This window comes from Rattus rattus, chromosome 1, assembly GCF_011064425.1.
Source record: "Rattus rattus isolate New Zealand chromosome 1, Rrattus_CSIRO_v1, whole genome shotgun sequence".
NCBI lineage: Eukaryota > Metazoa > Chordata > Mammalia > Rodentia > Muridae > Rattus > Rattus rattus.
Genome location: NC_046154.1, coordinates 42,562,545 through 42,578,253, shown reverse-complemented (window position 1 = coordinate 42,578,253; position 15,709 = coordinate 42,562,545). Strand labels below are relative to the sequence as shown.

The following is a 15,709-nucleotide window of genomic DNA, read 5'->3' as shown; positions in this document are numbered from 1 at the left end:
TCTTTTCTAGAATCCTCATCAGCATTTGTTGCCAGCTATTTTCTTGATTTTAGCCAATCTGAGGCAAACTCAAATCTCAGAATAGTCTTAATTCATATTTCCTGATTGCTAAGGATGTTGATTTTAGCTCTAAATTTTTAGACTTGAGCAAATTATCTGAAGTTATCACAGAAGCCTGGAAAGTAAAAAAGAGAGTGAAGGACTAGGGAGGGGAGGGAAGTCAACAGCAGGCAAATGGGTGTGTGTGTGTGTGTGTGTGTGTGTGTGTGTGTGTGTGTGTGTGTGTGAGTGTGTGACTGTGTATGTTACCTCTACCTGTGAAAGGAGAAAGGAAGTAATAGAAAGGGAGAGGGAAGAAGAAAGTATCACTAAGGATGTTAGGAAAAGCCATAGGAAAACATTATTTTATATGCTTACTTTAAAACACAAATAGCATGCATGGAGTTATGCCACACAGTGTGCACATGCTCCCCAAGAAACACAGACTCTAAAAAAGCCCGAGTTCAGGCACAGGAAACATTCCTTGAAGGTGTTAAGTCAGGGAATTCCAACAGACTCCAGGCTACAGAGTCTACTCCCATTCCTTGTGGTCGCCTCCAAGAACCTGAAATTTAAGTCTTACTCCTGAAGACACGACATATTTCAGACAGAGGATGTGGAGCTGGAACTGAGCTGGAATCTTACTGCTTGAGGACCAATTCTCATACTATACAAAGGTGCTAGGCAAGCAGCCAAGGGAGAACAGTTAATAGTTGTAAAACCTATGAACAATGACAGTTCTGGCAAGATAGCCTTAATAATTGCAATCACATCACACTATTATCTCGGAGGAAACCAACAACTGGGATGTAAAGCTACTTCACAGGAGGGGTTTCATGCCAAACACTGTAAACCTAACCAACTACCTGTGGTTAATAGGTAACCACCTGTGAGGAGAGCCCAGTACTTTCACGAATGTAGTCTTTAACTGTATTCTAAGGACTTTTCTTTATACCTACAGGTAAATGTAGTTCTTACCTTTCATCAAAGAACCTTCCTTTTAATAAAAGATAGAGATGATTACAGAAATCCACAACTGGTTAAAATACAGAGAATTGGGCACCTAGCCCCAGCTGGTAGAACTATACTGCAGCCCCTGCACGTAAGGATCAGGGATCACATGGAAGAGAAGTGGAAAGAGTGTAGGAGGCAGAGTCCAGCTGCTAGGCAGTGTCTTCTGAACATGCCAGGCATTCTGCACTCAGGGAATCACAACAATATGGCTGCTGGTACAAGACCTGCACAGTGACAATACTAGTCAATACAACAAAGTAGACGGGAAATGATGACAAGGCCTTACCCCAGGTGAAAGGCTGCATAGAGAATGAGAATCAAACTTCCTCAGAGACAAGCCACATGACAGCTTGTCCAGGCCCAGTACTCAGCTCCAAACAGGTGAAAATAATGATAACTAGGTGAGATATTTTTAATATTTGCTTTTGTGTGTGTGTGTGTGTGTGTGTGTGTGTGTGTGTGTGTGTGTGTAAATAAAACAAAAGTAAATGCAGAAACAGAAGTCCTGAGCTTGAGTAGTAGAAAGGAGGATGGGAAGGGCTGGAAGAAGGAAGGATGTAAATAGAAGTCAAGAAAAAAAAAAATAAAAACAACCTCTGAATTTGAAACCCATTATAAGGCTTAATATACAAGAAACCCTTGCACACTAATTAAAAAAAAGAGATAAAAATAAGATAAGCAACAAAAAAAAAAAAAAGGAAAAGCAAAGCAAATATGTATAGGACAGTCTGCAGAAGCAGGTAAGTCTAAGACATATGTGAAGGTGCTCAAAATAACTAAAAAGGCACAAATCCTATTTATTTTTAAACTTTAAAGATTTACTAAATTTAGTCTTTTATGGGTATTAGTAATATGTATGTATGCATGAATATATATATGTATATATAGTGTATGTATGTATGTAGGTAGGTAGGTATACTGCACATATGTCTGTGCACCATGTGTGTACCAGTCGCCAAGAGAAGTCAGAAGAAGATGTCAGATCCCCTGGGATCAGAGTTACAGAAAGTTGTGAGTCACTATTTGCAAGATGAGAACTGAACCTCTGCAAAGCAGTAAATGCTCTTACCACTAAGCCAAAACTCAAACCCTGAGCTAAATCTTATTTAAAGCTATACTGAACAATATGTTGTTTTTCAAACTGTCAGATTAATAAAGATGAAAAGTCACTTCTATCCACACATATTATAAGTGAAACTGGTATCAAACACTATCATTGGTAATTTGGTAGTATATATTAAAATTACATATGAATACATACCTTCAAATTATCATTTTATACATGGGTGTTTAGTTAGTAGATGTGCTTGCATGAAAATTCTTGGTGTACAAAATTAAAAACTGTAGATTGATAACTGCATAACATTCAACTATCACTCAAATTTTCATCATGGTAATATACTGGCATTTGAGATATAAAAGTCCACTGAGTAAATGTGCTTCCTATTGTGTTTTCATCAACTCTGAGCTAGATATATGCATTCTCAATTTTAATCACTACAAAGCATATAATAAAATGAACATCTTCAAAAATTAAGAAAATGTCTGTGAAGTAGACTAATTGGTCAAGAGGGCAGAAATAGTTAATGATATTGATCCCCATTAGGAAATTGTTTTGTAAAAGGTTTGTACAATGTCCTTTCAAGCATATTGTAGACATTAGACATAGAGGCAGACTAAGGGCAATTTTAAGAAAACAGGATGTAATTTGGGGAGGAATGAACTGGAAAAGCATTTATTTGTTTGAAGCATAAATTTTCTATTAATTTATGTCAATAAATTGCTACCCAGAATTTATAAACAATATACACGCAAACACAACCTACAGAATATTTTGCTATTGTTTGGTGGTACTGAGGAACAAATATAACGTTACATATACAAGCAAATCAAACTGTGAATCAAGAATCAAACCAGAATCTCTTATTCTTGTTATGCATAAATCACTCTTGGTAAAAAGGCCTTGAGACCTGACAATTTAGTAACGGGGAGGGTAGTTAATAATTTATAAGTATAATTTATAATTATTTTAGAGAGGAACAATAATTTTTTTTTCTTTTCTTTTTTTTTTTTTTTCAGAGCTGGGGACCGAACCCAGGGCCTTGCGCTTGCTAGGCAAGCGCTCTACCACTGAGCCAAATCCCCAACCCCGAGAAACAATAATCTTAAGTCACTCTTTCTTACCAGTTTAGCTGGAGCATCCCTAATCTAAAATCCCAAAACCTGTCATGTTGGCAGTTCAAAAAATTCCAGATATTTTATTATTTTGGATTCTTAACTCAATTGGTTGTCTATGTAAATATTCCCAAATATAAAAGTAACCTTTTTGTAGACATTTGCATTAAGTACTGCTTTTCTAAACGGGGCATGGTGGCACATAGCTTTAATCCCAGCACTCAGGAGGCAGAGGCAGATGAGGATCTCTGTGAGTTCTAGGCCAGCTCATTCTACAAAGTGAGTTCCGGGACAACCAGGCTGTTAAACAGAGAAGCCCTGTCATGGGAGTGTGGGGAGGTAGGAATTATATATATCTCATAAACATAACTTTAAATCATGAAAATCCTCTATTGAAGGGTAAACTTTATTTTTCTTAAATGTAGATCACAGAATAATTAATTCCAATTCCTCTCTAGAAATGTAAAGAAGACTTCCTTTTCAAGGGTTATAGAAGAGAGTGATGAATATTAAATTCTATATAAGATTTCCTTTTGGTTTTGCTATTTGCTAGACAATAAACAGAAGGGACTACTGGATATGTGACAAGAAAATGATTTTTGTTCTGAGAACACTGAAAATATTTTGGCTTCCGCTAATCAAAGTCTACAAATAGCATGGTCTGTAACTGGGGCTTGGATTTAAACAGTTCAGATTACATTCTAGGGGAAAATACAGAGAATGAGAGATTAAAATTTACAGTACAAGGTTATTTATTTCTTGGATCCTTACCAGGAAATGAATCTACTTTTATCTACCTCTGTATACACTACCTAATTTTAACATATATTTATTGCATGGCTAGGCCAACTCATGCTTCAGTGACCTTTATCCACAGTACGACGGTGTGGGAAATACAGCCTTCTTCCTCTGTTTTCTACTTGTGAAATCTGCTCAGTGTAAAAACAGTCTAAACTGTGACAGTCGTCAGGGTTCCGATGAGTGTCTACCTTCATGTGGACCTTCAAAATAAGCAGGTGCTGGCTGGTAAGTTTGTGATTATCAACTTTCTTTCTGACTTTTTATTTTTTACACAAATTAGACTTTTTATATAATTTCATTTTTTAATACTACCCATCGATTTAGGAAACCTGCAAACATTGAAATGTTACCATATTGTATTGCATGTAGCACAGTTTTGTGGGAAGAACAAAGACACTGAAGACAGACAAGCCTCACGTTGCCATTAGCTGTTTCTTTGAACAACTTTAGCTGAGTCTGTGCTTTCTCATATAATATTAAAGGTAATAACACCTAACCTAATTTCAAAATTAGTCTGTAGATTATCAATACTCTTCATCCCCCATTTTCTTCTATGTGCTTCAGAGTCAATACAGCTTCTCTTCCTCACTAATAAAAGATATGCTTCTTAAAATAAGCTTCCTGATTATTACTTCCAGCTGTAAGCCATGGCGTCCTGTGAGGAGACAATGGAAATCTGTTTCTCTATTTCCCATGCGACATGTCACAAAACTTTTTTCAATTGAAAAATTTGGAGTTGTTGTGATTTTATTACATAAAACATTTCAGCATCGTTATTCCAAAGCTGGAGAGATTCTCTTGAATTCTGACGTTTACACAATTTCATATTTAAAAAGACATTTCACTCTTACAGATGAGAAATACAGGCACACTAAGACTCCACACACAGAAATAGATTTTAAGATATAAAAAAAAGTCGACCTAGCAAAGTCTGATCACTTCTGTCATCAAAAAGTAGTATTTATGGACCATACCTCCTAAGCTCCATAAAGAAAAAAGAATTGCTGAAAAAAGAATTAACCTAAAGCCCTCTATTTTCTACATAAGATTAGTTATTTTAAAATTTCATTTGAAATCTGTCTTTTGGAAAACAACAGTAGAAAATAGCTGTCTGTTGTTGTTCTTAATGATTCTCAACTAGAGGAGCAAGTTCTCTCCACGTAAGGTTTTACATTTCACAACACTCTCTGTACGTGTTCACTAGTAACCTTATTTCCTGAGCTACTTGAGGATAACTGAGAGTCCCTGTCCATGTCTGTATTGTTTGCACCTTTGAGTTTCATTCTCGCATTAAGGTAATTGCTACATTAGGATTGAATTTTTGTGCAGGATCAGGGATAGGGATCTGGTTTTATTCTTCTATGTATGGATATTCAATTTTCTCACATCATTTGTTGAAGGAGTATTTCTCTAGTATTTTTGCTATCTCTGTCGAAAAATCAGGTGGCTGTCACTGTTTAGATTAATTAAAATTATTATTACTATTGCATTGTATGTGCTCACATGGTGATAGAAGGTATACATACTACACACACATGTGAAGTCAGAAGCTAAGTTTATTGCTGATTCTCTCCTCTTACTTGTATGTAAATTCTGAGAATTGAACTCAGCACCCCAGGTATGCATATCAAGGGTCTTTACTTACTGTGCCATCTTCTAAGCCAAGGTAGGTGGATCTGTGTTAGTGTACTGTATTCTCAAAATTTATACGTCTGTTTATATGCCAGCACCATGCAATTTTGTGCTGTTATTATTAAGCCAGAATTATAAATCTATCATTTTATTTAATTCAAAAAACAACTCTGAGGTATGTAGTTTAAGCCTCATTTTACAATATGGAGACTTCATAATAAAGGTTTATATGACCTTTCTGAATAAGGAATGTTTAAACGTAGAAAAATGAGGAAATAAAAACAGGATTATTTGTCTTTTCTGATGGCTTCTCTTAAGTAACTGGGAGGGGAATAGAGTACAGTGTAACATGCTTAGTGAATTAAGAATATGAATACATATCTCACCCAGATCAAATAAATCTTGTTGTGCAGAAAGAATATTTAAGACTACTTTAGACCAGGTGTGGTGGTGTATTAATCTCAGTACTCAGAAGACAAAAGTAGGTAAACTTATATGAGTGCAAATTAAGACGAGCCAGCATATATAGTGAGTTCTAGAACAGATAGGACTACACAGTGAAACCCTATCTTAAAAATAAAACCCAAAAAACTAGTATAGTGCTGAGAATCTGCCATGGAAAACAAAATCTACTTAGGATTCTCTAAGTTGTGGCTATAGCCAATAGCAGATAAAAACGATAGTCAGCTTTAAAAAGGGTAGATTAAAAAAAAAAAAAAAACTATCACTTTTCCCCTGGTATTCCAATAGTAAAAATTTCTGAAATATAGGCATATGTCTGAGAAGAAAAAAAAAAAAAGAAATCTTCCATAAATGAGTTACCTAAACTTATTCCAGAGCATTAGAACTTTTCCGTGGTTTATGATACTATTTGGTAAATTAAGTCATTAAAATTGGTAGTCATAGTCAATGCAGACTGACAAGCAAACACTGGACAAAATGTCAGAAACCAGTTTCCACATATTTTTATTGACTAAACTAATGTTTCTTTTATAACTCTTCTGGTTGACTTAATACCAATGATTGTGGAAGAGGAGATGCATGCTACTGATTTCAATGATATAGAACCTATGATCAGTAAAAATCCTTCAGAAATGATAAAAAATTGATTAAAAATGAAGTTAGGTGTGATGATGCATTTATTCTCAGTAGTTGGGAGGTAGAGGCAGGCAGATGTCTATGAATTCTAAGCCATCCTGGTGATCTTTATAACAAGTTATGTAGGGGTTACAAGGGCTTTTAGTAAGACCTTGTCTCCAACCAACCAACCAACCAACCGGCTTCATGGAGGTAGCCTCTCTGGCTTGAACATGGGAACCACACAATTTCTTGTTCTCTGCGTTTTGACCAGTTGTGATGTTATCAGTGGACACATTAACATGGAAGCCGGAAAACCTGTGAGGTCTCAACCATAGACAAATAAACCATAAACCATAAACAAATAACTTTAAGCAACTGGGGAATGCTGAGAGCGGGCAAAATGGTCTTCTCAGTGAAAAATGCCCCTTTATTGATATTGGTTACCAATATCAAGGGTCAGACCTAAGAACATATACATATAGGTAACATTATACAGACTGAGCAACTTGTTTTTATGTACTTAGGAATATGTGTATGTTTGTGTCTGTGTAACAGTAATTAAAGAAAAAGAGGTCATGAATGAGAGGCAGAGCAAAGAAGGTGTGTATGAGGGGGTGGAAAGAGAAAAGGGAATGAGAAATTGATGTAAATATAATTTCAAAAATAAAAACATTAAAAATAAAAAATTTAACAACAAAAATAAACCTCACACCTTTTCTACTTCAAACAAGAGAGAAAATAGAGAACATGATAGGATATATGTATTTTGAAATATTTCATTTTAGAAATGTCTTTTAGAATTTGTCACAGTTACTCAAGTTTTGAAATCTGCAGAAATACTGGGCCAAGTAACTAACATCATATTTCTGACACTATATATTCTATATTTATCTCTATCTATCTTCTCTCTCTCTCTCTCTCTCTCTCTCTCTCTCTCTCTCTCTCATACATTCTAAAATATAAGATAGGAGCCATTGGGGTTAAGATTTAGGCACAGATCACACAGGTACCAATGTGTGGATTTCACATATTTTGAAAAGGTGAAGATGTTTTCAATTCTGTGTATCTAAAGCATTCAAAGCAGAGAGGACTTAAGAGAAAGAATGCACAGAACAACTTAGTAGTAAGTCACATGACAGAAGCAGGATTTGGTACAAACATAAATTTACAGTGAGATGCCTTTGTGCTGGTGTTTCAATAGTATTGCTTTTGTTCTAACTTTTTGTTCTAACATTCTCCTAGTCTATATTCTCATATACACTGCCTACTGACAACTAGATAAGTGAAATGCACATTCCCTGAGTAATAATAGTTACATTAATATGGAGAACAGATAAATTTTCCTACCATAACTATTCTTAGTATACAATTCACTTACCATCAGGCAGTTGTAATTGTAGGACTAGGACATAGTGTAGGAAGTATTGAAATTGAAACTAAGAATGGCTTGTAAACTGGTAATCTTAAATCACTTCAAAGGATATTTTAAAAGATAATAAAAATTTAAAGAGTAAAGCCTGTATTACAGATGGTTTAACCATCATCTGCATAGAGACTGGCTTACTCTTAATAGTAGGAGGCCATCACCTTTCACCCATTGCCCCTTCCCCTTCCTTTCAGTAGTATTAGGAAACTACTCACAAGTGCACTCCTGTACAATGCTGAGCAGTAATTATGACTTGCTGACAAAGAGATATGAACAATTACGGAGCCCATTTTGAAACCCTACACTAATAAAGTCATTAGATGCTGCCCTTGCCATGATCCTTCTGAAAGCTTCTGAAGTTACAAGAACACACGGCATTGTTTGCAGGGACAATTGCTGCTGGCAGAACTGCAAACCTTGAGTTAAACCATGCTGCAAATTGATCTTGACATTCTGTTAAGACCGCCACTAAAAATCAAAAGCAGAGGAGAAAAGGAGAAAATGAGTGGGCAGGATGTAATCATGGAACAGGAGGGGTTCCTCCTCACCTTCTCTCCTCCCTCTTCACAAAACAAACCAGGGAGAAAATGACAAACTCTCCTGGTGTTTTGGAACCTTTATTTTAAAGCATTAATTAAGCCTTTGACCTGGGATGTTTAGGATGGCAATACACTTCCTTTAAAAATACTGGAAGGAAAATGTTGCACAAAGGAAATATAGCTGTTTTGGGAAAATTATATGGAAGTCTGGCGTGACAGCTCTCTGGAAGTCTTAGTACTCAGACCACAACACATTCATCTGTTTTATCAGATAACTCTGCAGAATCCTTATTTGCTCCTAGGTTACCAGCTGGAAATTAACACTCCTCATGTCTTTCCTGTAGTCCCTGCACCTGGGCTATATCTGCTGGATTAAATGAAGTACAGAGTTAGAGTAACATCGGCAGTTAGGCTTCAGCCAGGCATGAACCACTGAGGAGTTTGGAATTAAGGGTAAGCCACTGTGAATATGACTAATTACTGAGATGGAAAATACAGATGAAGACAACCTACTGATGATAAGTGCTTTAAGTCAATTAACTCTTGCCAACGATTAAGTAATGTGGAAAACTATCGCTTGAGTATTAAGGCTAACAAGTACCTGTCATCCTAACAGCGGAAGTTTGCAGAAACTTGAAATAACAAACCCAGGGGCAGAAGTTCAAAAGCTGATATCCACAGGCAATAGAATCATGTCTGTGAACACTTATATTAACTGTGCATGCAAAATTTAATGCAATGTTGCATGAGTTACATGCAATCTGTGTAACCTAAGCATTATCAGAAATTCCTAATTGAAGTAGTTACTTTCAGCACTCTTTCGAAACAATATACAATGCCTGACTTACTCTTTTGTGCAAAATATTTTTCCACAAGAACTTAAATAAGCAGTTAATTTTTTAAAATAATATGTCCAGAAGCTGGCACTATCCCAGTCAAGTGTTTAACTTTAGGTTGGCCACAACTGGGTTCTGTATACCAGCATTGCCTTTCAGGGGCTCCTGATAAGAGTAAGAGATATCTATTAATCTCTACAGATTCCTCACTAATACTGTGCTTTACCTAGGACAAAGCTGTGATACTCTTCCTTACTGAAGCACATCAGCCTAGAGTGCACTCAGAGTGGAGGTCTTTCACGGCTCTTGTTGTGTACCAAACAGGTATCCAACCAGAATTACAGAAGCAAGAAAACTAACATTTACTGTGCTAGTGCTTTATACTGTCTTATTTACAGTAATGAGGATGGTACTCAATGATATGCACAGTTAATACAAGTGTTCACAGACATGATTCTATTGGCCATGGATATCAGCTTTTGAACTTCTGCCCTTGGGTTTGTTATTTCGTGTTTCTGCAAGCTTCTGCTGTTAGTACGATGGTTACTTGTGGCCCCAGCATATAACTCGACACATGCCCAGTCTAATACGCTCCTGTTTTAGAGGTTTACTTTTATTAACTCAACCACCAGCGCAGGAGGTCAGTACAGTCTTAGCATGGCTCAGCTTGAATGTCCGACTGCTTCTAGGATAACAGAGATTTGGTAAAAGCTGAGGAAATAAATCCTGGAACCACTAGATGAATTCATCTAGGTTGGAAGTCAAGCCCTTTGCCAAGGGACAACATGAGCATAGGTCTTCTGGGTCAGTATTAAGCTGTTAAATTAGGGCATTTTTACTGTTATTATTGTTCATTTTGTAAGGGAAAGTAAGGCTTTAGCTTTAGTGTTCCTGTTAGTGGCTTCTAAGGAAGAGGATACAACTAGAGACACAGCAATAATTCTAATTTTCTTACCATTGCTCAAGGTTGTACACTTTTATCATTAGTTTTTAACAAGCCTACAAAAGATTATTTACTTATTACCAATATAGAACTTACTTCTTAAAAAGGCACTGTGCACAGTAATAAGATTACGGACACAGCACCCTAGGGGGATGACACCCTAGCAGGGAAACACTATACAACAGAAGACATACTCTTAATATTAGCTAGCGTATTATGGGATATTATGGGAACGTATAGAAAGTGCAACAACCCAGACTGAAGCAACTTGAATGGGGTGGGGAGCTGCAAGTCTTCTTGAGGTCAAAATGTTCTAAAATTTTAAGTAACCATTCTTCCACAGCAGAGCATTAACTCACTAAGAATGCACTGTAAAAAAAAAAAAATTAATTGTATTAACTGACTCCATGATATTTTTCTGTTGTTACACATCCAAAGAGACAACTGATCTCTGCTCTATGGACTAAAATATGCCAATACTGAATTAAATCAGCACTAAGAACTTCTTTAGATCTGCCGATCCCAGATGGATGAGGTAAACTCACAGCCGGGTTCAGACCACACGTGTTTACATCAGCTGGTAGCTCCACCTGTGTCTACAGTTATCTTAGACACCGAATCCACCCCAACATTCAGTTAGGGTGCTTTAAATAGCAGTACACTTTTCTACTACAAACCAGTAAGTTAGCAATGCCAATAATATACACTTCTTTGAATAGAAGGAGTAATATTTGGGATTTTATCTTTCTACTTATTATCTCTTTCAAGTCATTCTGAGACCTTCTGAGGTATAGGAATTAACAATGAAATTCACTAAGCACTTAGGAAACACTTTACAAATGAGTTACTTTGTCTACCTTGCTTATTAACGATTTTTGAGGGCTAGTAGTGTATGCCATTTAGCATTTCCTCTTTCAGCTGCTTAGCATCAATTCTGGTTCATATAAAAAACTCAGAAAATATTTACTCAGGGAATAAACACTGAGGAATAGATATATTTTCTCAAGGTAATTTTTTAGGGGATGAGGCTATGGTTCAGTGGTTAAGATCAAGTGTTGCTCTTACAGAGGGCCCAAGTTTGATTCCCAGCCCTCAAATGGTTCACAACCATCCCTAGCTCCATTTCTAGGAGATTCAACAATCTCTTCTGATTTCCATGATCCCCAGGCACACCACTGGTGCAGACATATGTAGGCAAAATGCTGAAGTACATAAAGTAAACTTAGTAAAAGAATTTTGAGATTTGTTTGGAACTGATTTATAGAATTTCCTTATTAGTAACAACTGGACTTCTTTAATTCTTTCACTTACACATGTACCTTACATTTCTTTTAGGAATTCTAGTCAAATAAATAGTTAGGAAAGCATATCTTTTAGGACCTCTGAAGACTACCAAGGACTTGCTCTTTATTTTTGTAAAATGAGTGGCTCTAAAAATCTAACTAGACTACATCCAAGAAGACTAGAGACTTTTCCAACTAAGAAAGCACATTTAAATAGGAAACCTTGAAATTTTAAGTAAAGTTTTTAGCAGGAATTAGTACATGTATTTGTTATGTACTATGCTTAATAAAAACAAGCTTTTCTAGGAGATCACATTTAGTAAGGGAGAAGATGATACTCAATGCTACTAAAGTTTGGTATCTCAGTTTATATTTGGGATATTCCATATTCAATACAGAATTTATTGTAATTCATTTTATATTGACATGGATTGTTCTACCTAAATAGCTATTTGCATCACTGTACATGGGAGAAATCCAAATTAACACAAAACAACTTATAAAATGTTTAATAATCCATTCTTCAGTGAAGCATGGTGGTGTGAGCTTACAAACCCAGTACCCAAAAGGCAGAGGATAGAGCTTACAGTCAGTCTTAGCTATATGATGAGGTTCTGTCTCAAAACAAACAAACAAAAAAAAATACTTACAAAATAAAAAATTATTAAAACAATTTGTTAGACAAATCAGGAAATTAATTTACATTAGTGTGACTCTCACTCATATCTGTAAAGACCAAAGCACTCACTTAGCTCAATATCTTTCGCTCATCATTTATATACATAAAATGTTCACAGTAAATTGTGACTGGAGGGCTGACATTTCTTTTTTATTAATTCTTTAATTTTTAATTTTTTATCGGTTATTTTATTTATTTACATTTTAAATGTTGTCTGGCTTCCGGGTTTCCCCTCCTGCCTGTTTCTATGAGGGTATTCCCCCACCCACCCACCAACTTCCTCCTCAATGCCCCAGCATTCTACTACACTAGGTCATCACTAAGTCATCCAGTCTAGCCACATGACCAAGGGCCTCCCCTACCCCCCATTGATGCCAGATAAGACAATCCTCTGCTGTATATGCAGCTGGAGCCATGGGTGCCTTTGGCTGGTGGTTTAGTCCCTGAGAGCTCAGGGCGCAGGGGTGGGGTGTCAGGTTGGTTGATATTGTTGTTCTTCCAATGGGGTTGCAATTCTCTTCAGCTCCTTCAGGAGGTCTGACATTTCTATGTGTTTAATTATAATATTTCTTAAATAAGAACAGTATTTGATCAGCATGTTCATTCTCATCTTGGACATTAATATCCAGAGGGGTAACATTAGATGTAATCCCATAAAATTATCAAGGAACTATCTAAATAGTTCGGAAATAAGATTCTTTACATTTATATTTAACTAAGACAGTCTGACATGAGACTAGAAAAACTACCAAGAATTTATTTCCAAATATTCTGTATCTACTATAAAGAAATCACAGTTTCAGGCTGCCATACTTGGTAGCATGCTTACTGAGATTTGAAGCTCTGGCTTCAACACTACAAAACTGAGTTTGAGGTCAGTTTGAGCTTCCTAAGGTAGGAGGCGGGAAACAGGAAGATAGGAAGGCAGGAAGGAAGAGGACAGGTGGACAGGCAGACATAAATCTTAGAAGAAAACAAAGCATGAATCTCCTGATATGAGGAAACTTCTCTTTATATTTGTAAATTTCCTACTTCAGTTCTCTAGTAATATACAACGCATGCTCTAGCACGCTGATCCATAAATATTAGTACAAGCAGTGTTTTACTGACTTGAGAATGGAAGTTGAAAATGACAATTGGAAAGTGAAAAGTGAAAGCAAAAAAGAACCAAATGAATGATGCAATCATTTTTCCTGACACATATCTTTGCTTAAATGTGATATAAAATATCTAAGAAGGATCATGCAGCAGGAAATCCAATTAAACAATTTTCTTTAAATGAATCTATGATAGGTAATAAGAAATCTGTGGCAATAAATCAATCTAATTATCTTACAGATCAAAGGAAATCCACTTTTGCCATTTGGGAGATATGATGTTTTAATGAACTTTTATCTTGTATTTATAAAATATGCATTTCCCAATTTGCCTTAATAATAATGATTGGGCTGTTCATTAAAAGTAGTTATATAGCATTCTATCTGCTACTTTCATATAGAGAAACAGATCACAATAATTATCTTAAATTCCACAAATAGTTCCATTCTTTTTCAATGCAAAGTACAGTTTGTAGTTTCTATCAATGTTTATTAAACTGAATTTCCAGATGTTTCTATTTTTAGTCTTTAGTATCATTTCTTACTTCCACAAGAATGGACACCATATTTCTTAAAATGTGGATTGAAACTGCCTATCATACTTCACAGTCCTGCAATTCACTGTGAAATAGTTAAACAGAATCTTTTTTTTAAAGTGTCATAAGTAGTTAATAGGACACAGCTGTACCGGCTCTTTCTAATAAGCAGCTTCTGTCGCTTTGGTCACCACAGGTGTCTCTGTAACCTGCAAACTCTTATTACTAGTGTATCAAAGTTGTGCTACTTAACAGACTTCTTTAGTAAAACATAACAAAGCAATTACATGGCTGTTGATTGCTAGTCATAAAAAAAACCCTCAAACACTGTTTTTCAAAAGAATCTACACTGCTATTTTTTGTCATTGTAAAATAAAAGGAACTAAGGAATTAAATGGAGGATAGAACAAAATGACAGCAGGTAGCCAGCTGAACTTAGCCACTACAGATGGTTCAGAAATAGTGTTTCCTTCTCCACCGAGCTGTGGATAAAAGAAAAGGAGGAGAGTCTTGACTGCCAGTGAATGGCAAAAGATTTAGCCAAGTCCTTGGTCTACATATTTTGCCTCATGAAAGACCTTCGATGCTGCATTTTTATCTGTTTTTGGCGCTGCTTTTCATCACCTTTAACTGAGTGTGAATAATAACCTGATTTAATTTAAACAAATACAGGTGCTAAAGGTTCTTTATTTATGTATAACAGGGAACATTTCCAAGGCAGAATCGAGCCATCCTAGAAAATTTCCTAAGCATTTGCTTAAAGAAATGGAGTATTAGATGAAGAAATTGCTCCAACATTCTTTTGCTTAACAGATTCAGATTTCATAAAATTAAGTCTGAATAGCAATCCAAACTGCAGCTAGCCATAAAATAATAAAAAGACAAATTAAATGTTTTCTAATTGTTCTATAATTGCTTGTTAAGGGACTATGATAGGGTTGCTTTGAAGTGAATTAATTTAATCTTCCTCCCTGTTTCTAAGTCTGTGATTATGACTGTTAACATACCAAAAGTAGCATGATGGGATGTTATGACCACAATGTAATTAAACATGATAAAAAATATTTCAGAAAAAAATACTCTGAGAGGCAGATTATGAAGAATTACTTACCACAGATATTATGATTAGCAAACTAAGTTTTATGCTGACAAATAGAAAAGGCATTCATCCTATGGAGAATATGGATGCCCTGCTGGCTGTGTGCAAAAGAATGTGTGCAATAAAGCGATTAGATCAATTAGCATATGCTAGAGTAAAGCTATTACCAACTCCACTGGAGTAGTAGTCCAGGATATTCTGCCTTCTTCACTGATGTTATTTAAAAAAAAAAAAAAAAAAGCCAAAAAAACTCAAAACATAAAAACTTATTACTAGAAATACTATTAGATTTGCTTTGCTTTTTTTATGAACATAATAAAAACACAGATTTTCTTTAAATAATTAACAACTTACCAGAAATGTACTCTGCTTTGGTGTAGATTAAAAGACAAAAATACTTTTTTTTCGTGTTATTTTGTAATTTAAGAAGGGTTTTATAAAATATATTTTCATATTTATAATAAGTATATGTGTTATCTATAACCCATTTTACATTTTACAAGTGTAATGGAAGCACATTTACTGCTGAG

General features: G+C 35.5%; 1 protein-coding gene across 1 annotated transcript in view; it reads right to left on the bottom strand.

The window, feature by feature from the left end:
• Positions 1-15,709, bottom strand: part of Faf1 (Fas associated factor 1) — a 336,330-nt gene that overhangs the window by 82,731 nt on the left and 237,890 nt on the right. The gene's annotated exons all lie outside the window — the stretch shown is intronic.